This window comes from Eubalaena glacialis, chromosome 16 (assembly GCF_028564815.1).
Source record: "Eubalaena glacialis isolate mEubGla1 chromosome 16, mEubGla1.1.hap2.+ XY, whole genome shotgun sequence".
In the NCBI taxonomy this organism is placed as follows: Eukaryota; Metazoa; Chordata; class Mammalia; order Artiodactyla; family Balaenidae; genus Eubalaena; species Eubalaena glacialis.
The window spans coordinates 86,424,285-86,447,342 of record NC_083731.1 but is presented as its reverse complement, the minus strand read 5'-3'; the positions used below and the strand labels follow the sequence as shown (position 1 = coordinate 86,447,342).

General features: G+C 42.3%; 1 long non-coding RNA gene and 1 pseudogene across 1 annotated transcript in view; both read right to left on the bottom strand.

The window, feature by feature from the left end:
* The window catches only part of LOC133076398 (phospholipid-transporting ATPase IB-like), an 84,079-nt pseudogene extending 83,726 nt beyond the window's left edge, over positions 1-353 (bottom strand).
* A 105-nt stretch (positions 354-458) lies between these two features.
* Positions 459-23,058, bottom strand: part of LOC133076172 (uncharacterized) — a 45,367-nt gene continuing 22,767 nt past the window's right edge. The window contains exons 3-5 of the long non-coding RNA XR_009697507.1: positions 4,429-4,572; positions 2,282-2,322; positions 459-945 (exon numbers count right to left, since the gene is read on the bottom strand). This is a non-coding gene — a long non-coding RNA (uncharacterized LOC133076172). The remainder of the gene's footprint in view (positions 946-2,281; positions 2,323-4,428; positions 4,573-23,058) is intronic.

Sequence of the window (23,058 nt, the reverse complement as noted above, 5' to 3'; positions counted from 1 at the left end):
TCTACAATAGAGAGAAAGTGACGGTGAAAGGAGTGAGAGCAGAAAAGGCCTTTGGTTTTCTTAAAATTCCTAACTCACGAGAAAAGTTCCTTAAATGCCCACTAACATAACTAACCTGGAAGAGATCAAGACCATGTCGGCAGGAAGGAGCTGCCCGTTTGTGGCCTTCACAATGTCACCCACATTTACCTTTTAAGCCAGGAAAGAAAACACAGAAGCACAAGGTTTTAAAAAGCACAAATAGAGGCGAAATGTGTCAAATATTCTCAAGAAAAGGTACGACATGAAAATCCTGGAGCCATCCTAATAAATGTCAGCTACATTAGAACAACTGTATTTCCTGATACCTTCATTCCTCGACAACAGTCATTCTTGACCAGCGGCTATTCTGCTGTCCCCATCCACCAGGGAACACTTGGCAATGTCTGGAGACGTTGTTGGTGCTCCACAGCGCACAGAACAGCCTACAAAACAGGGAATCACCCAGCTCGCAATGTGCGCGGTGCCAAGGCTGACACCTACTGCTCCTGCTATACTTGCGTTGATGCGTCCTCCATACGCTGTCGCATTGTAACGGCTTGCCTAATGGTCTGTCCTCCTCTGCTGGTTTGTGAGAGTCACGTAGGGCGGAGAAAACGCCTGTCTCACTCTTAGATGAACCCCCAGGGCTCGCTGCTCATTGTCTAGTAAGCACTCAATAAATTCATGAATGAATTCTAATACGCAAATAGGAGAAAGAGAGAGATGTAAATCCTAGGAACAATACACAGCGAAAGGTTATTGAGTCCTTGATGGTTTCCTCTCCTGTACTGATTCTTTGACAAACCATCTGAGCATTTACGATGTGCTACGTGCTGAAGACATACCTCTTAAAAATGACAGGCCCTTCCTGGGCAGCTAGAAAAAGCAGGGTGTCAAAATTCTTGCCTCAACCAATTTCTGGACCTGTATTAAAAAAAATAATAGTTTGTAACTGGGGGAAGAGGAAACTATTTTTCTTTTATGATTACACAGATTATTTCTATCTTAATTGAGCCTCAGATTAATTAAATACTTCTGGATCAAAGTTAGGAGAGAACCGTAAGTGCTACAATGTGCCTTTATAAGTGTGGAGGGCAAGCATAACAGTAGGGGAGAAAAAAAGATGGACAATACAACCTTCGCAACTTATATAAAGTTCACAACGCAATGAACAATAAAGCATTTATAACTTATATAAACAACCAACTTACGGCAAGCTCTAAAAATGGCTAGAATAAGACAAGTTGAAACCGTGAAATTAAAACTAGAATTCCCCCCAGAAACAACACTGGTGTAGAAATCCGTATCGCCATGCAGCTGAGAGCAGGCAGGCATTTCCCTCAAGGGCAGTCATGACCGTCACATCTCTTATAAACCGCCTTTCTCTTCGTTGACCACAGGACCCTAAATTACTTCCTTTCCTTTTATAAGCACTTGGTGTTCAAAGTGCTCCATTTGTTTGTATTGATACAACCAATACATGCATAGAAAGCTCTCAGAGGGACAAGAGTTCGGGTCCCAGGCTCTGGTTGCCCAGCTGGATCTTCCGGGGGAGGCAATGGGGTAAGTTAGGACTCAATCACACCATCGCCTCTGCTCAGTCAGGAACCACACTGCAGCCTCACTCCTCTCCTGCTGTCATTCACCGATCCCCCTGCCCCGAGACCCACCGTTGGGCATGGAGGGCTCTCTCTCTCTCCTTTTTTTTCTTAGTCCCAAGAAGGGAGCGAAATGCAATCACTCTTGACTCACCTGGTTTCTCTCTCGCAAGGAAAGAAATACTGATGATACTTAGAAATCAAAATGTTCTTAGCTTTCAAAGGAATTTTACACTGGTCATCAATTAGTTACTGATAAAGACAAAGTCAGCCTCTAGCCCCTGGATGCCTTTAACTTACATCCCAAGGGCAAATAGTCATGACAACATTCCCTGCAACATCCTCCATATAAACATTGTCTTGTACCCATAGCAACAGTTTGTGAACCGTTGACTTTAAATATTCCACACAGTGACAAGGAGGTAACACGGAGGCACACCGGAAATGTGTAGACCTCCAACCAGGCCGACTTAAGTTCAGATCCCATTTTCACCGCTTCCTGGCCATGAACAAGATACTCGTTCTCTTTGATCCTCTACTTCCTCTTCAACAAAAAAATAGACAATATGATGGTTCCCGAAGATATGCTTCACAGATCAAAATCTGGAACTTTAAATATGGTAGGTGCTTATGACCAAGTTAAACATTAAATACATTCTTACCTCTTTCCACAGAATCACTTGCCACGTACTCTGTCTTAACACTGAAAAAGAAACAGCTATGTATTCATTGTAATTACTGCATTAGGTAAAGTCCAAAACAGTAAAAGATACCTTTTCCCCAAAAATACAGGCATTTCTTTATAAAGTATTCTCTTTGTTAACTTAACCTTTATATAAACTGGAAGAGTATACTCAAAGAGTATGCCCTACACCAAAATAGAGCAATATATATAATATAACGTAACATGATATAATATAATATAGACAGACAGACAGAGGCTGTATTAAGTGCCTTCCAATCCCAAAGAGAAAACAATTTGCTGTTACATGCTAAAATATTGGCTGTAGCCTGAAGAGAAACATACGGTACTTCTAATCAATCACAGAGATGGCACATATCAAAACAAGGACTGAGCGAAGATGTAACACCCAGATCTTTTTTATGGACATAAGAATTGTTCATATCCTGGATAGTCCATCCTTCCCATCGTTTTTCTTTCTTTTTATTCTAGTTAACATAGTTATTGATCCTAACATACAGAAGCTGAGTTTCCTTCTGGTTTTTGTTATTTGTTTCTATAGTTCTTTAAATAATAAAATGTTACAAAATATATTGCATGTATCTTCTTGATGAATTTAGATATTTTCTTAGAGTGAAATGGGGTAAAAGCTTAATCGAATATCTTACCTATTGTGTTCTTTGAGTTAACTAACTTGTCTGCCATATGTCATTTCTGTTACGGAAAAAAATCCGGTACACCAAAAGTTCGAAATGAGTCATTCAAATCCCAATAGTAGGTTTAACAAGAATAGAGGCAGCTAACCTAACTGCAATGTATTTTTTTGGCTGTAATTGATCTCACTTTTGCTTCTCCCTTACTTGACTCCCCAGATTACGGTGTGACCTAAGGCATGTAGCAGGTCAACGCGGTCAAGCGTAGGGCCTCCAGGGCCAGATCGCCTCGGCTGACATCCCAGCTCTGCCCCTCCCTTGTCAGGCCGCTGCCTTGTCTGTGCCTCAGTTTCAATGAACACACACACACAGATATGTATACATAGCACGGGGCCTGCTGCATAGTAAAGTGCTACCTGAAATGTTAGTGTTTTATACGATGCTTGTAATGACTATATTTGGTTAAACACACAATTAGCAGTTTTGAATATTGCCCCAATTTAACTGAAATCTTTTAAGTTTGAAAAATTCTTTCACATTATAAACCAAGCAAAAGGCCAAACATTTTACTGATGGCATCACAAGATGGTAGGAATCAGGCAGAAGCGTACGAATGACTTTGGAAATGAGCATTAGGACTGTGCGTGCGGAGGAAGTGATCCTTCTAGAGGGATCCCAGCTGTAGCAGGTAGGGTCAAAGCAAAAGAAAACCCTCTTGGGCTTCCCTGGTGGCGCAGTGGTTGAGAATCTGCCTGCCAATGCAGGGGACACGGGTTCGAGCCCTGGTCCAGGAAGGTCCCACATGCCGCGGAGCAACTGGGCCCGTGAGCCACAACTACTGAGCCTGCGCGTCTGGAGCCCGTGCTCCGCAACAAGAGAGGCCGCGACACTGAGAGGCCCGCGCACCACGATGAAGAGTGGCCCCCGCTTGCCGCAACTAGAGAAAGCCCTCGCACAGAAACGAAGACCCAACACAGCCATAAATAAATAAATAAATAAAAATAAAGGAATTCCTTAAAAAAAATATATATATATATATATACACATACGAACATACATACATATGTATGAAAACCAGTCCCTGTCGAGCTTTCCTCTAACACTGCCTCTCCAGTAAGTACTCAGCGAACTCCTCAGGCAGCAGAGCTCTTACTAGCCTAGGGCTCAGCTCCCCAGTATGTGCTGTTGGTGGGCGGTTCCATCGGAAAGGGCTTCTCCCCCTACAGGCAGGTCTTGCTGGAGAGCTCAGTGAGGGGCGGACTGCATGCTGCGGCTTGTGAACACGGACAAGTGAGACCAGAGAGCGACCTTGGGCAACGCTGAAGGCGAGCTAACACAAACCCTCTTCTCCGTAGTGAGTTTCTCCAGGTTCAGGAGGACTATTGTAGCCTGGAGCATCCACACAACGTGCTGTTTATTACAGGGGAGGACCACGCCCTCCCCCTCCCTGTCCTCCCAGCTACGCTCTGCTCACCTGATGGAGTTGTTGCAGAAAGTGTTCTGAAAGGGTTCGTTGATGTAAATGGTGCGGACCTTTGACACATCTGTTCTTTGCAGAGACTGTCGCCCGCTCATCTTTTCCTCCACCTCTGACAGCCCCCAGAGAAACGGACAGGTCCTGTGGCGAGAGGGCACCAAGATGTTACGTGGAAACGCAAATGAAGGCAGGCTCCAGGGAGGGCAGCAGGCGCTGCGTGTGCATGTGTGCGCGCGCGCGCGTGTGTGTGTGTGTGTGTCTCTCTCTCTCTCTCTCTCTCTCTCTGGAGGGGGCACCACAGCCTCTCTCAAGTCCCATGGGGCGGAGGGTGTTCCTTGCTCCCAGGGATCATGACCTGGACCAGGTGAGGTAGCAAGCCGCCCCTCCCCTGCTGCCCTGCATCAGAGGGGAAGTTCAGATTCCTCCACAGCTCACATACCCCCAACCCCTCCCCAGGCCCAGAGGCTCCACGTGGGCATACGGCCTAGGAAAGGGATGGGGGAACATGAGTTAGGACCCAGCTGCTGGGTCCAGAAAGAAGAGGGGGGGAAAGAGAGAGAAGAAACAGAAGCAGGGGGGAGGATGGCATGGGGGACGATGGCAGGGGGGAGGATGGCAGGGGGGAGGATGGCAGGGGGGAGGGTGACAGGGGGGACACCCCCCCCCCACTGAGAGTGTCTTGGCTGAGGAGCAATGTCTCCCAGACCAGAGAGTTGACCCCTGACCAAGATGACCTTCCGCTTCACTAAACTCTAAACAGGTGTCTTTCTGCCTACAGGCCTTATGACCTCCCTTTTCTTTTTTCTAAAGTAAAGCATTCACTTTAGAAAACTTGTACATTCTTACTCTACTCCTTTTGAAATGTATATAAATCTCCTTGAAAGCCCGTTGCCAGCTTTAGGATCCAGGGAATCTTTCTCAAGAACCTGGGGTATCTCTGAAATGTAGGACCATAGAGTCCTAATTTCAGCGGGCGCCCTGCTCCAAGCTGTACAACTCGCTCGATCTCCCCCTTCCCCACCCCAGGTCTTAAAATTCTCTCCAGTCCTTTGTCTCAGCCGAGTTGAGCTGTCTCCCTCCCTCCTGCAAGAGTCTTCAATAAAGTGTTCCTCACCTGCTTAACTTAGTCCAGTGCCATTCTGGCTCTGACATCTCCTAACACAAAAACAAATAAGGTTTCTGCCCAAAGGGCTGAAGATAGCTTTGTTTTTGGTGAGAAATAGAGAGGCCAGCTTGGGGAGGGGATTTGCCCTGTAGACCGTCAACACTGAGGAAGCATCTTTGTACCACAGTCCATGTGCCCATATTTCCTAGACTTGTCAGAATTCCTTCATCTCAGGGGTAGTGCAGATGTTCAGGTTCTCAGGGGCAGGGATTTCCCACCACCACTGTACTTTAGTTCAGCTACTTCTCTTCCTGCAATTCACTATCAACTCATCCATGTTCAGCGGGAAGAAACAGAAGAGAAACACAAGGTGAGTGACGGGTAAGCAGCTGCTGGTGAAAGTAAATAAAGCTCTGGGTCATCATCCAACCAGAGACCTGTGCTCTTCAGGGCTACCTCGTGAAGGCTGCTGATGACCTGCGAGCTGAGGGAAGGTTGTCCATGGCCAACTGTTCCCCGTGGGAAGGCCTAGGCCTAAGCCTAAGCCGATGCCCCAGCTCGGCTCCTCCCTCAGCAGGTAACTGGTCTGGAGAGTAGCCCAGTAAACCGAGCAACACTAAGAAGTGAGCCAGCACAGGATCCACGCAAAGTCATGCAGCCCCTTGCCCAAAATACGACAAAGTAGGAGGAACAAAAGACAAAAGGAATCCTTGTTTGCATATCAAAAGAATTAAGGTACAAAACACATGGAAAATGCATTTCCTTTAAAAGAAATTATATAGCCATGATGAAATAAGCTCAAAACAAGTCAGTTTTTTTTTAGAGTGAGAAAACTTAAGAATTTTTAAAGTGATCTGAAAGAGCTCAGGAAAGAAATGAAAGAGAAAAATACCTTAAGAAAATGAAAAGCAACTAAAGCAACTAAAATAATAGCTGAAAAGAGGCATGCCCTCCACATACTACAGAACACTAAGCAAAATGAAATGAAAGAGAACAGAAGATAAAGAATTAGAGAAAAATTATAGATTTAGGACAAAGGAGAGCCAATGTATGCATATTTGTTGTCCTTGAGGAAGAAACATAAAATGAAGCAAAAATATTCAAATCCATGGTAGAATAAACTTTCCATTAAAGAAGACCTTTCTTTAAGGAGCAGGACATGACTGAGGAAAATCTGATACAAAACAATCAACGCCAAGACACTTTCTGATAGTTTGTTGGACTTCAAGAATAATGAAAAAAACATTATTTTTAATCACAAACAACTGAATCACTTACAAAGGCTGTGGGGAGAGGGAATACTGGAGACATACTTAGACTTCACCACCGAAACCTTCACACTAGAGGCAGGAGGCTGAATATTCTACCAAGAAATGAATGAAAAGTTTTGGAAATCAAGACTAGCAGGGGGACTTCCCTGGTGGCGCAGTGGGCAAGACTCCGTGCTCCCAATGCAGGGGGCCCGGGTTCCATCCCTGGTCGGGGAGCTAGATCCCACATGCTGCAACTAAGACCCAGCGCAGCCAAAATAAACAATATTAAAAAAAAAAAAAAAAAAAGACTAGTAGGAAGTAATGATTTATTTAGACACAAAAGTAAGGGTTTGGATAATAGGCTATCTTATTGTGACCAAACTCTGTTCAAACACTTGAAAATGCTAGACAGCGGAGTCAAGATGGCAGACTAGGAGAACACGGAATTCGCGTCTCCTCACAACGAGGGCACCTACCAGGCACCGGTGGGGAACCACGGACACCTAAGGGGACAGGGGGAACCCCCAGCTACCGGGTAGGACGTGGGGCATGGGGGGAGTGAAGAGGGAGGAGAAGTGGAGGCGGGACGGGACTGGCGCCCCTGAGGGGCGGCTGGGGGAGGGGAAGGGATCCCACGCCCGAAGGGGGAAATTGGGGGACCATCGGGAGGGCAGAGGATCAAAAGGGAGCATGGCCAGGTTTCCCCTGCCCACATGGGCCCCCAGGAACCTGCTGAGATCCCAGGCCTGATCCTCTGCCCACTGAGGCCCCCTCCGGCCACGGGTCCTGAGGGAGTGGGAGGGAGGGAAGGGGGAGCAAAAGTAAAGCCTGGACCTCTGGGACCAGCACCCCTGGGGGTGGCTGGGGAAGGGGAGGAGTTCCTACACCCAGCGGGACACCCACAGTTAGGGGTCCAGTGGTGACGGGGGAGACCCTGGGGGAGACAGTGCATGGGGGGGGCACGAAGGAACGGAAGGGAACGTGGCCAGCGCTTTCCCTGTTCACTCAGGCACTGGGGAGCCTGTTGGGCTCCCGGGCCTAATTCTCTGACCTCGGAGCCTCCCTCCTGCCGTGCAGAGCGCAAGCCCCACCCCTGCACCCCCAGCCAGGGCCCTACCTCTACACTTGGAGACCCCCTCTGAGACCCCCTCCAAAGCGCTGGGCCTAAACCCCACCCACAGACCCCCGCTCAGGGCCCTACCTCCAAACTCTGGACCTCCACACTCCAGAGGCCCTCCTTCCACGTGCTGCCTCTCCCCTTCTGCGCAGGTCCTAAGCAGAGGCCCCGGCCATGGTTGAACATCGCCCACCTAGGCCCCGCCCCACATTCAAACGTCTCCACCCACACCCACCTAGGTCCCACCCCACCCTAAACCCCGCCCCTGCCTAAGTTCCACCCCTGCCTAAACTCCGCCCCCAGAGCCAATTTTTTTTTTCTTCTTCTTCTTTTCCCTCTTTTAGATTGGGGTTGTTTTACCTTGTTGATTCACTGTTGTTGATTCTTTTCTATTTTTATTTTTCCTAATAAATCTTCTATTTGTCTAATTTTATTTTATTATTTTTACCTTGTTACTGTTCTCTCCTTTTGGCTTGCTCCCCCCTCCTCCTGCTTTTTTTTTTCTTTCTTTTTTCTGTTGTGGTTTTATTTTACCTTGTTGCAGCTGTTTCAGTTATAGTTTTCTTTCCTAATATGTTTTTTACCTTTCTAATTTTATTTTGTTTTTTATTCTTTGATATTGTACTGCTCCTTTTCTTTTCTTTTTTTTTTTTTTTTAAAACTGCACAACGAACCTTGCAGGATCTTGGTTCCCAGGCCAGAGGTGGGGCCCGAGCTCCTGTGGTGGGAGCTCAGAGTCCAAACCTCTGGACTAACAGAGAACCTCAGAACCTAAGGAATATCAAAGTGAGGCCTCCCGGAGGTCCTCATCTCAGCACCAAGACCCAGCTCTATCCAACTGCCTGCAAACTCCAGTGCTGGACGTCTCAGGGCAAACAACCAGTAAGACAGGAATACAGCACCACCCATCAAAAAAAAAAAAAAAAAAAAAGAAACAACAAAAAAAATCTTACATGAAGGAGCAAGGTAAAAACCTACAAGACCAAATAAATGAAGACAAAATAGGCAACCTACCTGAAAAAGAATTCAGAGTAATGACAGTAAAGATGATCCGAAATCTTGGAAACACAATGGAGAAAACAAGAAACATTTAACAAGGATCTAGAAGAACTAAAGAGCAAACAAACAGTGATGAACAACACAATTACTGAAATTAAAAATACTCTAGAAGGAATCAATAGCAGAATAATGGAGGCAGAAGAACGGATAAGTGACCTGGAAGACAAACTGGTGGAAATGACTGCAGGGAGCAGAATAAAGAAAAAAGAATGAAAAGAGTTGAGAACAGTCTCAGAGACCTCTGGGACAACGTTAAACACACCAACATTTGAATTATACGGGTCCCAGAAGAAGAGAAAAAGAAAGGGTCTGAGAAAATATTTGAAGAGATTATAGTTGAAAACTTCCCTCATATGGGAAAGGAAATAGTAACCCAAGTCCAGGAAGCATAGAGAGTACCTTACAGGATAAACCCAAAGAGAGACATGCCGAGACACATTATTCAAACTATCAAAAATTAAATACAAAGAAAAAATATTAAAAGCAGCAAGGGTAAAACAAATAACATACAAGGGAATCCCTATAAGGTTAACAGCTGATCTTTCAGCAGAAGCTCTGCAAGCCAGAAGGGAGTGGCAGGACATATTTAAAGTGATGAAAGGGAAAAACCTACAACCGAGATTACTCTACCCAGCAAGGATCTCATTCAGATTCGACGGAGAAATTAAAACCTTTACAGACAAGCAAAAGCTAAGAGAAATCAGCACCATCAAACCAGCTCTACAACAAATGCTAAAGGAACTTCTCTAGGCAGGAAACACAAGAGAAGGGAAAGACCTACAATAACAAACCCAAAACAATTAAGAAAATGGTAATTGGAACATACATAACAATAATTACCTCAAATGTAAATGGATGAAATTCTCCAACCAAAAGACAGACTGGCTGAATGCATAAAAAAAAAAAAAAAAAAGACCCGTACAATGCTGTCTACAAGAGACCCACTTCAGACTTAGAGACACATACAGACTGAAAGTGAGGGGATAGAAAAAGATATTCCATGCAAATGAAAATCAAAAGAAAGCTGGAGTAGCAATGCTCATGTCCGATAAAATAGACTTTAAAATAAAGATTATTACAAGAGACAAAGAAGGACACTACATAATGATCAAGGGATCAATCCAAGAAGAAGATATAACAATTGTAAATATTTATGCACCCAACATAGGAGCACCTCAATACATAAGGCAAATGCTAACAGCCATAAAAGGGGAAATCGACAGTAACACAATCATAGTAGGGGACTTTAACACCCCACTTTCACCAATGGACAGATCATCCAAACAGAAAATAAATAAGGAAACACAAGCTTTAAATGACACATTAAACAAGATGGACTTAATTGATATTTATAGGACATTCCATCCAAAACAACAGAATACACTTTCTCCTCAAGTGCTCATGGAACATTCTCCAGGATAGATCATATCTTGGGTCACAAATCAAGCCTTGGTAAACCTAAGAAAACTGAAATCGTATCAAGTATCTTTTCCAACCACAACGCTATGAGACTAGATATCAATTACAGGAAAATATCTGTAAAAAATACAAACACATGGAGGCTAAACAATATGCTACTAAATAACCAAGAGATCACTGAAGAAATCAAAGAGGAAATCAAAAAATACCTAGAAACAAATGACAATGAAAACACAATGGCCCAAAACCTATGGGATGCAGCAAAAGCAGTTCTAAGAGGGAACTTTATAGCAATACAATCCTACCTCAAACAAGAAACATCTCAAATAAACAACCTAACCTTACACATAAAGCAATTAGAGAAAGAAGAACAAACAAAACCCAAAGTTAGCAGAAGGAATGAAATCATAAAGATCAGATCAGAAATAAATGAAAAAGAAATGAAGGAAACTATAGCAAAGATCAATAAAACTAAAAGCTGGTTCTTTAAGATAAATGAAATTGATAAACCATTAGCCAGACTCATCAAGAAAAAAAGGGAGAAGACTCAAACCAATAGACTTAGAAATGAAAAAGGAGAAGTAACAACTGACACTGCAGAAATACAAAGGCTCATGAGAGATTACTACAAGCAACTATATGCCAATAAAATAGACAACCTGGAAGAAATGGACAAATTCTTAGAAAAGCACAACTTTCCAAGACTGAACCAGGAGAAACAGAAAATATAAACAGACCAATCACAAGCACTGAAATTGAAACTGTGATTAAAAATCTTCCAACAAACAAAAGCCCAGGACCAGATGGCTTCACAGTTGAATTCTATCAAACATTTAGAGAAGAGCTAACACCTACCCTTCTCAAACTCTTCCAAAATATAGCAGAGGAAGGAACGCTCCCAAGCTCATTCTACGAGGTCACCATCACCCTGAAACCAAAACCAGACAAAGATGTCACAAAGAAAGAAAACTACAGGCCAATATCACTGATGAACATAGATGCAAAAATCCTCAACAAAATACTAGCAAACAGAGTCCAACAGCACATTAAAAGGATCATAGGGCTTCCCTGGTGGCGCAGTGGTTGAGAGTCTGCCTGCTAATGCAGGGGACACGGGTTCGAGCCCTGGTCTGGGAGGATCCCACATGCCACGGAGCAACTGGGCCTGTGAGCCACAATTGCTGAGCCTGCGCGTCTGGAGCCTGTTCTCCGCAACAAGAGAGGCCGCGATAGTGTAAGGCCCGCGCACCACGATGAAGAGTGGCCCCCGCTTGCCGCAACTGGGGAAGGCCCTCGCACAGAAACGAAGACCCAACACAGACAAAAATAAATAAATTAAATTAAATTAAATTTAAAAAAAAAAAAAAAAAAAAAAAAAAAAAAAAGGATCATACACCATGACCAAGTGGGGTTTATCCCAGGAATTCAAGGATTCTTCAATATACGCAAATCAATGAGATACACCATATTAACAAATTGAAGAAGAAAAACCATATGATCATCTCAATAGATGCAGAAAAAGCTTCTGACAAAATTCGACACCTATTTATGATAAAAAAATTCTCCAGAAAGTAGGCAGAGAGGGAACCTACGTCAACATAGTAAAAGCCATATATGGCAAACCCACAGCCAACACTGTTCTCAATGGTGAAAAACTGAAACCATTTCCACTAAGATCAGGAACAAGACAAGGTTGCCCACTCTCATCACTATTATTCAACATAGTTTTGGAAGTTTTAGCCACAGGAATCAGAAGAAAAAGAAATAAAAGGAATCCAAATCGGAAAAGTAAAACTGTCACTGTTTGCAGATGACATGATACTATACATAGAGAATCCTAAAGATGCTACCAGAAAACTACTAGAACTAATCAATGAATTTGGTAAGGTTGCAGGATACAAAATTAATGCACAGAAATCTCTGGCATTCCTATACACCAACAACGAAAAATCAGAAAGAGAAATTAAGGAAACACTCCCATTTACCACTGCAACAAAAAGAATAAAATATCTAGGAATAAACCTACCTAAGGAGGTAAAAGACCTGTATGCAGAAAACTATAAGACAGTGATGAAAGAAATTAAAGATGATACAAACAGATGGAAGATATACCATGTTCTTGGATTGGAAGAATCAACATTCTGAAAATGACTCTACTACCCAAAGCAATCTACAGATTCAATGCAATCCCTATCAAACTACCAGTGGCACTCTTCACAGGACTAGAACAAAAAAAAACACAATTTGTATGGAAACACAAAAGACCCCGAATAGCCAAAGCAATCTTAAGGGAAAAAAACGGAGTTGGAGGAATCAGGCTCCCGGACTTCAAACTATACTACAAAGCTACAGTAATCAAGACAGTATGGTACTGGCACAAAAACAGAAATATAGATCAATGGAACAGAACAGAAAGCTCAGAGATAAACCCACGCACATATGGTCACCTTATTTTTGATAAAGGAGGCAAGAATATACAATGGAGAAAAGACAGCCTCTTCAATAAGTGGTGCTGGGAAAACTGGACAGCTACATGTAAAAGAATGAAATTAAAACACTAACACCATACACAAAAATAAACTCCAAATGGAATAAAGACCTAAATGTAAGGCCAGACACTATAAAACTCTTAGAGGAAAACATAGGCAGAACACTATGACATAAATCACGGCAAGATCCTTTTTGACCCACCTCCCAGAGAAATGGAAATAAAAACAAAAATAAATAAATGGGACCTAATGAAACGTAATAACTTTTGCACAGCAAAGGCAACCATAAAAAAAGACGAAAAGACAACCCTCAGAATGGGAGAAGATATTTATAAACAAAGCAACTGACAAAGGGCTAATCTCCAAAATATACAAGCAGCTCATGCAGCTCAATATCAAAAAACAAACAACCCAATCCAAAAATGGGCAGAAGATCTAAACAGACATTTCTCCAAAGAAGATATACTGATTGCCAACAAACACATGAAAAGATGCTCAACATCACTAATCATTAGAGAAATGCAAATCAAAACTACAATGAGGTATCACCTCACACCTGTCAGAATGGCCATCTTCAAAAAATTTACAGACAATAAATGCTGGAGAGGGTGTGGAGAAAAGGGAACCCTCTTGCATGTTGGTGGGAAGGTAAATTGATACAACCACTATGGAGAACAGTATGGAGGTTCCTTAAAAAACTAAAAATAGAACTACCATATGACCCAGCCATCCCACTACTGGGCATATACCCTGAGAAAACCATAATTCAAAAAGAGTCATGTACCACAGTGTTTATTGCAGCACTATTTACAATAGCCAGGACATGGAACCAACCTAAATGTCCATTGACAGGTGAATGGATGAAGATGTGGCACATAGATACAATGGAATATTACTCAGCCATAAAAAGAAATGAAATGGAGGTATTTGTAGTGAGGTGGATGGAGTTAGAGTCTGTCATACAGAGTGAAGTAAGTCAGAAAGAGAAAAACAAATACTGTATGCTAGCACATATATATGGAATCTTAAAAAATGGTTCTGATGAACCTAGGGGCAGGACAGGAATAAAGACACAGACGTAGAGAATGGACTTGAGGACACAGGGAGGGGGAAGGGTAAGCTAGGATGAAGTGAGAGAGTAACACTGACATATATACACTACCAAATGTAAAGTAGATAGCTAGTGGGAAGCAGCTGCATAGCACAGGGAGATCAGCTCAGTGCTTTGCGACCACCTAGAGGGGTGGGAGGGAGACGCAAGAGGGAGAGGATATATACGTATGCATATAGCTGATTCACTTTGTTATACAGCAGAAACTAACACAACATTGTAAAGCAATTATGCTCCAATAAAGATGTTAAAAAAAAAAATCTATTATCTTATTTAAAAAAACATTTTAAAATGCTAAAAAAATTTCTTTCAAAAAAAAAGCTCTTTAAATGCATTGAATAGTCAAGATAAGAGCTATGATCAGGCAAAAATTCAATCAAGGCAAAAAAAAAAAAATCAAGAAAAACAGGTTAAAAATTCAAAAAGCACTTTCCCTCTGATGAAATTTGCCAATTCCTACTAAAGTTAAATACAGAGAAACGGGGTATATATGTCAAGCCTCAGGTCCTGCCCAAGGTGGGGAATCTGATAGAACCCCACAGTCGCACAGATTCATCTTGGGGTCAGGGTGAGCTAGGAAGAAACCTGCTCCATTCTCCACTCACCCCTCCCCTAGGGCTTCAGGAAAAGGTGCCCTGGCATTGTCCTGAGGAAGGAGAGAGAAGAAGAGGGAAAGAGGGAAAGAAAAAGAGAAGAAGGGAGAGAGGGAGGGAAGGAAAGAGAGAAAGAGAGAGAGATAGAGAAAGAACCCATCCTGGAAGGCTATCATCTCTGATGGCTTGGCTCTATACCAGAATAACCCAAACTGGCATCACCAGAGTTGTCCAAGAAAACTCAAACTTTGTCAGTTTAAAATGGTTCAGACCTACTGTAAAGCATAGGCAACTATATTCAAGAATCTGAAAAAGAATATATATATATATGAGTCACTTTGCTGTACACCTAAAACATTATCAACTACAATTCAATTTTTTAAATACAAAAAATAAAACATGGCAGAGGTGGGATAATGAAAAAAAAAGTTCAGAAGTGGTAGTGCTACAAGTGACATATAGAAGCAGATAGGAAACCACTCAGAAGAAAAACACCTTCATCCAAGGCCTCAAAGAATCCCCACAAATTTATCAAGGGAAAGAAGTAATATACCACCAGAAGAAGAAGCAAAGCATCATAAGTAAGAAACATTACAAATAAAAGACAGTGGAAACTACCCACTGAAGATTTCCAATGCTTGAATTAGAAGATATAGATGCTTGAATTAGAAGACACAGATTTCTTTAGAAAGAAAATAACTATACTTAACTATGTACGAAAAAACCCACAAGCTTTAACCTACCTATATGAAGAGAAACTATGAAAAGTAACCCAGCAAATATGAAAAATAATCAAATAAAATATCTAGAGATAGGGGAGGTCATGGTCAAACTTAAAAATTAAGACAAATTTCGAAAAAGATAGGATGCTGCTGAAAATGAAAATAAAATGAAATATAGATCAGAGAAATCACCCAAAATACAGCATGTGGAAGCAAAAAAATGGAATATACATAAAAGAACTTAGAAGATCAAGTAAGTAAAGTGAAAGGATCTAACATAAATTTAATTGGAGCCCCAGAGGGAGAGGGGAAAAAAATGGACCAGAGGCAACATGTGAAGAATCAATGGCTATGACACTTCCACAAAGGCAAGAAAACCAGTAAATCTTAGTAAGATACATAAAAACAAAATTATACTTAGATGTGTAGTAAATACAGAAAACCAAAGTCAAAGAGAAAATCTTAAAATCAGCCAAAGAAAAGAAAGAGGGGAAGCAGGAACATTTCCCAAAGTATTTTATGAAGCCACATTAGTGATACCAAAAGCAGACAAAGTCATTACAAGACAAAAACGGTACAAAATATTTTATAAATATGGATAAAAAAATCTTTAGCAAAATATTTTAAATCTACCAATATATGAAATGATTGTACATCATGACTTTTATAGGTTGAATTGTGTTTCCCCACCAAAATAAAATATATTGATATCCTAACTCCCAGTACCTCAATGTGACTGACTGTATTTGGAAATAAGTTGCCTTATTCTGTTTGGGCTGCTATAACAAAATACCACAGACGGGGTAGCTTATAAACAACAGAAATCTGTTTCTCACAGTTTTGGAGGCTGAGAAGTTCAAGATCAAGGCACCAGCATGGTCATGTTTTGGTGAGGACCATCCACCTGGTTCATAACTGGAGCCTTCTGTGTCCTCACCTCAAAGAGGGGCTGTAGATCTCTCTGGACCGTCTTTTATGAGGCAATAATCCCATTGATGAGGGCTCCACCTTCATGCTGAAGCACCTTCCAAAGGCCCACCTACTAATACCATCACCTTTGGGGGTTTGGATTTCAACATATGAAGGGAGGGGGGACACAAACATTTAAGATCATAGCGTAAGTTCTTTGCAGATTTAACCAAATTAAGATGATGTCATTAGGATGAACCCTTATCCAATATGACTAGTGTCCTTATAAAAGGGGGAAATTTGGACTCAGAGACAGACACACAAATAGAGGGAAGATGACGGGAAGAGACAGGGAGAATGTCATGTGAAGATGGAGGTAGAGAATGGAATTTTGCTGGCACAGGCCAAGGAATGTGTGGAGCTACGAGAAGCTGGAAGAGGAAAGAATGATCCTCCCCTACAGGTTTCACATGGAGCATGGCCTGCTGACACCTTGATTTCAGACTTCTATCCTCAAGAAATGTGAGACAATAAATTTCTGTTGTTCTAACTCACCCATTTTGTGGTACTTTCCTATGGCAGTCCTAGGAAACTAATAATGACCATGTGGGGTTGGGGTTAGAAAGCAAGGTTGAATCATTTGAAAGTAAAATAACATAACTTATCATATCAAAGACTAAAGAAGAAAAGCCCTGTGATAATGTCAATAGATACAGAAGAAGCATTTGACAAAATTTTAACATAAATTGATAAAAACTCTCAGCAAACCAAGAAAAGAAGGGAAATTCTTCAACGTGACAGAGGATATCTATGAAAAACCTGCATTAAATATCATACTTACTTGAGACTGAATGCTTTCTCTGTAAGACTGGCAACAATTCAAAGCTGTCCTTTCTCACAACATCTATACAACGTTGTACTGGAGATTTTAAATCAGTGCAATAAGGCAAGAAAAAGAAACAAAGCAAAGAGAAAGGATAAAAATAGAACTGTATTCAAAAACAATATGGTAGTCTACAGAAGATATCCTCAAAGGATCTATTTTACCACTTGTTCTGGTGTAACATGTAAAGAATTTGGCAGTCAAGACTTTTAACCTTACAAAGAAAAGAAAGCTGAACAAATTGAAAAATCAACAACTCTTCTTAGATCCATCAGAGAACTGACGTCAATGGGCAAATTGCCACCCTGAAAACTGGAGAGATGTGTAAACTTGTTACAGAGTCTATAAGTTCATACTGCTCTCCACACGACAGGCCAATAATCGAAAGACAAGTTGTTGGGACAAGGAATAGTGACTATTCAAAAAGCCAGCAGACCGAGAAGATGGCGGGCTCATGCCCCAGAGAACCATCTAGCCTGAGTTAGAATTCAGGCTCCTTTTAGACTAAAATGGGAGGGAATAAAGTCAAACACTTCCTGGTTCCCATCAGCCTCTGGAGGGGATGTGTTAATTTCTTCCTCCCTGCAGTCATTCACAGGTGGGCCTGTCAGGATGTTCCCTGTGAGCCAAAGGTATTTTAGCTTAATGCTCATTACCTGGGAAGCAGGCCAGAAACAGACCATTGTGTATAATTTAAGCTTATAAGCAACATAATTAACGTGATTAACTTGTAATAGAATACAAAAAGTTCTTCCCTGTTACCATCCCCCACTGTCAATGTCCATTCCACAGTCTTGTTGGAAAAGAATGAAGACCATTCTGCTGAACAGAGGTGAGGAATATTCCTTAGAATCTTTAATCATTCCTTTTTATCCACAACTATTTGAACCCAATGAAACCTCTTAGCACTTTGTTGTCTGATTCATAATTGAACTTGGGGTTTTGGTTCCCAATACATATACTAAATCCCTGTGCTATTTGTTTGGAGACAAACAAATTGGTTGCCCCTTCTCCAATGGTCAATGGACATGGAATTCCTGTCTACTTTGGTTGGATGCACAGACCTGTTGAAGGTAAACTCATGAATAAATAGCGCCCAAAGTTTTAATGTGATTGGCCACCACTAGGTCTTTAGCATTTATAGATTCTCCTGCCTGGGTACACACCTGCAATGGCCTGCCATACAATATTCTAAAAGGGCTTAATTTAAGCCTGCTTCTGGAAGCCACTGATCCACAGCAGGGCAAATGGCAAGGCCTTATCCCAAGTTAAATGTCTCTTGATATGTTTTAGTGACATTCCTTTTTAATGTATGATTCATTTTCTTGTTTTTTCCTGTTGATTGTGGTCTCCAGGATGAATGTAGTTTTAATGCCTTCATCCAAATCAGGGGATAATTTCCCTAAGAAGGGCTTTAACCACTTCAGAGATTTTCTGTCCGTGGGATATGCTTCCACCCATCCTGAAAAAGTGTCCACACAAACACTAGCAGGTTATCTGACATTTCTTGCAGTTCAAGGAATTTGAGGAAAGTCTATTTTTCAGTCCTGGGTGGGGCAGTTTCCGGTGTTGCGTCCCCATCTGGGGAGGTCTGACAGCAGTCTTTGGGTTATTTTTAAGACCCTGGGGGAAAGAGCTCGGTCTCCTTTTGTTGGATTTTCATGAGCTCCATCTGTAGGCTTAAAGCGTTCTGGTGGGACTCTGATGTCAAGCTATTCTGGTGAAAAACATCAGGGTGAGGTCTACCAGAAAGTTAATCAGCTCATTCCCCACGGTCAGTTTTACCCAAGGTTCCTGTGGGGAATGAGGTGCCTCAAGTCCAAGGAGCCCCCGAGCCTCTTCAATATTCCTCTGTACCATACGAGAGGCCCTTGTCTTTCGTTGTTCTTCTTCTGTTCTAGCCAAGGGCAATCTGTTTTCCAGTGTCTCTCGTCCTCACAGTAAGCACCTTGTTCCCTCCCCGATGCGGGCTCACCTCTCTTCAAGTTACTCGCCTTCCGGGAATCCAATGACACTGCCAAAAAAGTAGCCTTTCATTTTGCATCTTCTTTCTTCTGTTGTTGTTCCCTATTGAATACTTTAAAAGCAACATCTACCAACTGGGAAGGATTCATTCCAAATGCACCATCTAATTTTTGCAACTTTCTCCTGATATCTGAGGCGCTTTGCCCCAAAAGATCAGATTTACCATTCTAATATTTTCAAGGGCCTTGGGATCTGCATTAGTATGACGTCTGTAGGTCTGATAAATCCTTTCCAAAAATTGAGAGGTCTTCATTTGTTTTGCTGTATTTCTTGAATATAGTTCAAACTCTTTTGCTTTGGTTTCCCTTTTCAAAGCCCCGCCAAGACACACTAATGAGTAGTGCTCTCATGAGGGCCTTCTTCCCTCACTGGGGTCCCCATTGGGTTCAGCTGTGGGCGCTGCCAGGGGTAGGGGATGCGCCCTGTAAGGAGGGTTGCCATCTTTCCAACTGAACAAGTCTGAGAAACCCAGCCGGCTGTTCATTTGCATTTAGGCCCCCTACGAGATAATGGCATAAGGGAAATGGCCCCTTCCCGGAAGTGGCTCCTGGCCCAAACTGGGTGCCCTGTCGGGTCTTAGATGGCGATACCAGACCAAGTCCGTGTGCCCCAGAAACTAACACAGGATATTCTAATTGACCCCTATAAGGAGGGGAAGTTCTAAGCCCCAGTGTCAGGAATAGGGGCTGGATAGGAAAGGAAAGTGGTGGCAATTATTGGCATAATCGCCAGAGCAGCTGGGACAGCCAGCTCAGCCAGAGAAGTTAAGGTCTGAAGCAGCACATCCTCACTCTCACTCCCTTCCTTTTCTTATTTTCCCTGATAATACAGTTAGTCCCCTACGTACAAGCCTTCAAGTTGCCAGCTTTCAAAGAGGCAAACGTGCGTTCACAAGTCCAATCACGTAACTTGGTTCACGTGTCTGGCGTACATTGTCAGGTGCGTGCATCCTTTCCAAGTGGTTGTGCTTTTGTGTACTTTGCTGTACAGTACTGTATAGAGTACAGTAGTACAGTATCTTTATTTCAAGCCTGGGATGTGAGTGAGTGAAATTGCAGCTTGTCCTCCGTCTCCTATTGCTGACGATCCTTCGGCTCTACCATCTCCCACCTCCTCTCCCTCCAGTCAGTAACTCTTCTTGCCTGTTCACTTGATACCAGCCCCTGTAAGCCAGTTGTTGTACTGTACTACTGTACTTTTCAAGGTACTGTACTGTAATATTAAAAATGTTTTATTTTTGTGTTTGTTTTTTATGCATTATTTGTGTGAAAAGTATTATAAGCCTATTACAGTACAGTACTATATATAGCCAATTGTGTTAGTTGGGTACTGAGGCTAACTTTGGACTTACGAACAAATTGGATTTAGGAACATGCTCTCGGAACAGAACTCGTTTGTATATAGGAGACTTACTGTAGTACAAATGCTTACACATGAAGGATTTCATCATTCTTCCCTGCTTTTTCACAAAATAGCTATAGAGTCATTCAAAAGCCACTGTAAAACCATAGATAGCAGTTGATCATCTAACCATTAAAAGGATGCCTTTTTGCTTTGGCATCAACCAACTGGGATTACAATGCAATTGAACAAAAACTTGCCTACTTCTGTGACAAAAAATTTAAGATAATTACTGAAATTATGACTGATATCATTTACCAGGATATACCAGAATGTTAAGAGTTCCATATAATTTCTAGAATATGTATATTAATATTTACCCATGTGATACAATTTAAGAAGTTTTATCACTCATTTGATAATGCCTCCCATGCAATTCAATACACCAGTAAGCCCCATTAGTTTAATATTCCTCCCTCTGAGACGGAGACAAAGCATGCAACAGAACCAGACTCAGATATGGCAGAGATTTTTGAAATTATCAGACTAGGAATTTAAAATAGCTATGATTATATGCTAAGGGCTCTAATGGAAAAAGTGGACACTATGCAGGAACATACGGGTGATGTAAGCAGAGATGTGTACACTCTAAGAAAGAACCCAAAGGAAATGGTATAAATGAAAAACACATTAATAAAAGTGAATAATGCTTCTCAGTGGCCCATCAGTAGACTGAACACAGCCAAGGAAAGAATCAGTTAGCTTGAAGATATGTCAAAAGAAACTTCACAAACTAAAAAGCAAAGAGAAAAGGGAATTTTAATGGAACAGAATATTCAACAACTGTCAGACAATTTCAAAAGGTGTAGCAGGGAGCTCCCTGGTGGTCCAGTGCACAAGGTCCCAAGATAACCCTTTCTAAACCCCCTGTAGAGATCCTAACAGGTACTGTGGCCACACACTGTTACAATAAGATATCATCTTCCTCTCACCCATGGGTTCATAGCTGTAATCAGACCCCTTACCCAAAATGCGCCTCAGAGAACTTTCTTTAGGGATAGCTGAAACATTCCCCCTTTTTCAAGACAAACAAAACACAAACAAGTGCTAGCATCCAAAGAAACCAACGAACCAGTTCACAAATCAGGTACATATCCAACAACTCTTTCCTCTAACAGGGTACCCCAGTCCAATACAAAACAAATTGGCTAATTCCGGAAGAGAAGCCCCAAACGGAGAGGAAGTGAAGCTCCCGGTTCTACACACCAGAGTGACTTACTATCTTGGTGAGTGACTTACTACTTACTACTGTACCGAGCCCGTCGGCTCCCAAAGGTCGATTCCTTTGCCCCAACTGCCAAGCGCTGGGGCAGCCGATGCTGCTTCAGGGAATTTGTAGGGCACATCCTCAGGACAAGGGGTCCTGGCAGCTGCTAGGGCCTTACCTGAAAATTCCCCAACTGGGGTCGGCTGGCCACGAGCCCCAAGAGGCACAGAGCAGGGGCACAGGCTCGCCAAAATTTCTTAGCAAGTCTAAGCTCGTACTGCTCGCCATACGACAGGCCAATAATCGAGAGAGGAGTTGGGGTGAGGAATAACGACTTTATTCAGAAAGCCAGCAGACAAAGAAGATGGCGGACCCTTGCCCGCCCACAGAAAACCATCCTGCCTGACTTAGAATTCAGGCTCCTTTTGTACTAAAAGGGGAGGGAGTAAAGTCAAACACTTCCTGGTTCCCATCAGCCTCTGGAGGGGATGTGTTAATTTCTTCCTCCCTGCAGTCATTCACAGGTGGGCCTGGTCAGGATGTTTGTGAGCCAAACAAAGGTATTTTAGCTTAATGCTCATTACCTGGGAAGCAGGGTTCCGAGAAATGGACCATTAAGTATAACTTAAGCTTATAGGCAACATCCCTTTAGTGATTAACTTGTAATACGATACAGAAGGTTCTTCCCTATTACAAATTCAAAGAATCACAATTTTTCTCTGGAGCCAGCAACTGGTACAAGCACTAAAATGGTAACTGAATAATTCGACTTGCCAGAGACTGAGCCATGGATTACCTCGGGAGATAAAATCTCCTGGGGACATAGTCTTAGAGGGAGACCCACACATCTGTGAGTTTTCTTTAAGTAGCACAACCAGGTTCTCAGGGTGAAGATCAGAGAAAAGGCCCCTCCCGTTTCCAGCAAGGGAAGGGGAACAGGATCATTATGAAATATGCCCAGCTGCATTTTGTTCTTCTTAACAAAGGCCTGCAATCAAGGAAAAGTACTCTGTCACGGCCAAACCAACCTGGAAGAAGGAAAATACCTAACTCCAGCCCATTCTAGCCTTCTTTTCTTACTTAAGGGGAGGGGAAACAAACAAACAAAAAAAAACAGAAAAGCACTAGTGAAAGGCAAGACCAGGGACACAGGCATATAACAGACTGAAACCTAATCATAGGATTATAGATCACACCCCTTCCCCACACCTTACCACTATATCAACAGGGTTCCTATGTAATAACGAATTACAACTGAAAGATTTGCAAGGCTAAGGCCCTATTTAAGAAGGGGTCTCTAGAGAAACCAGAGGAGATAAAATAAGGACACTGGG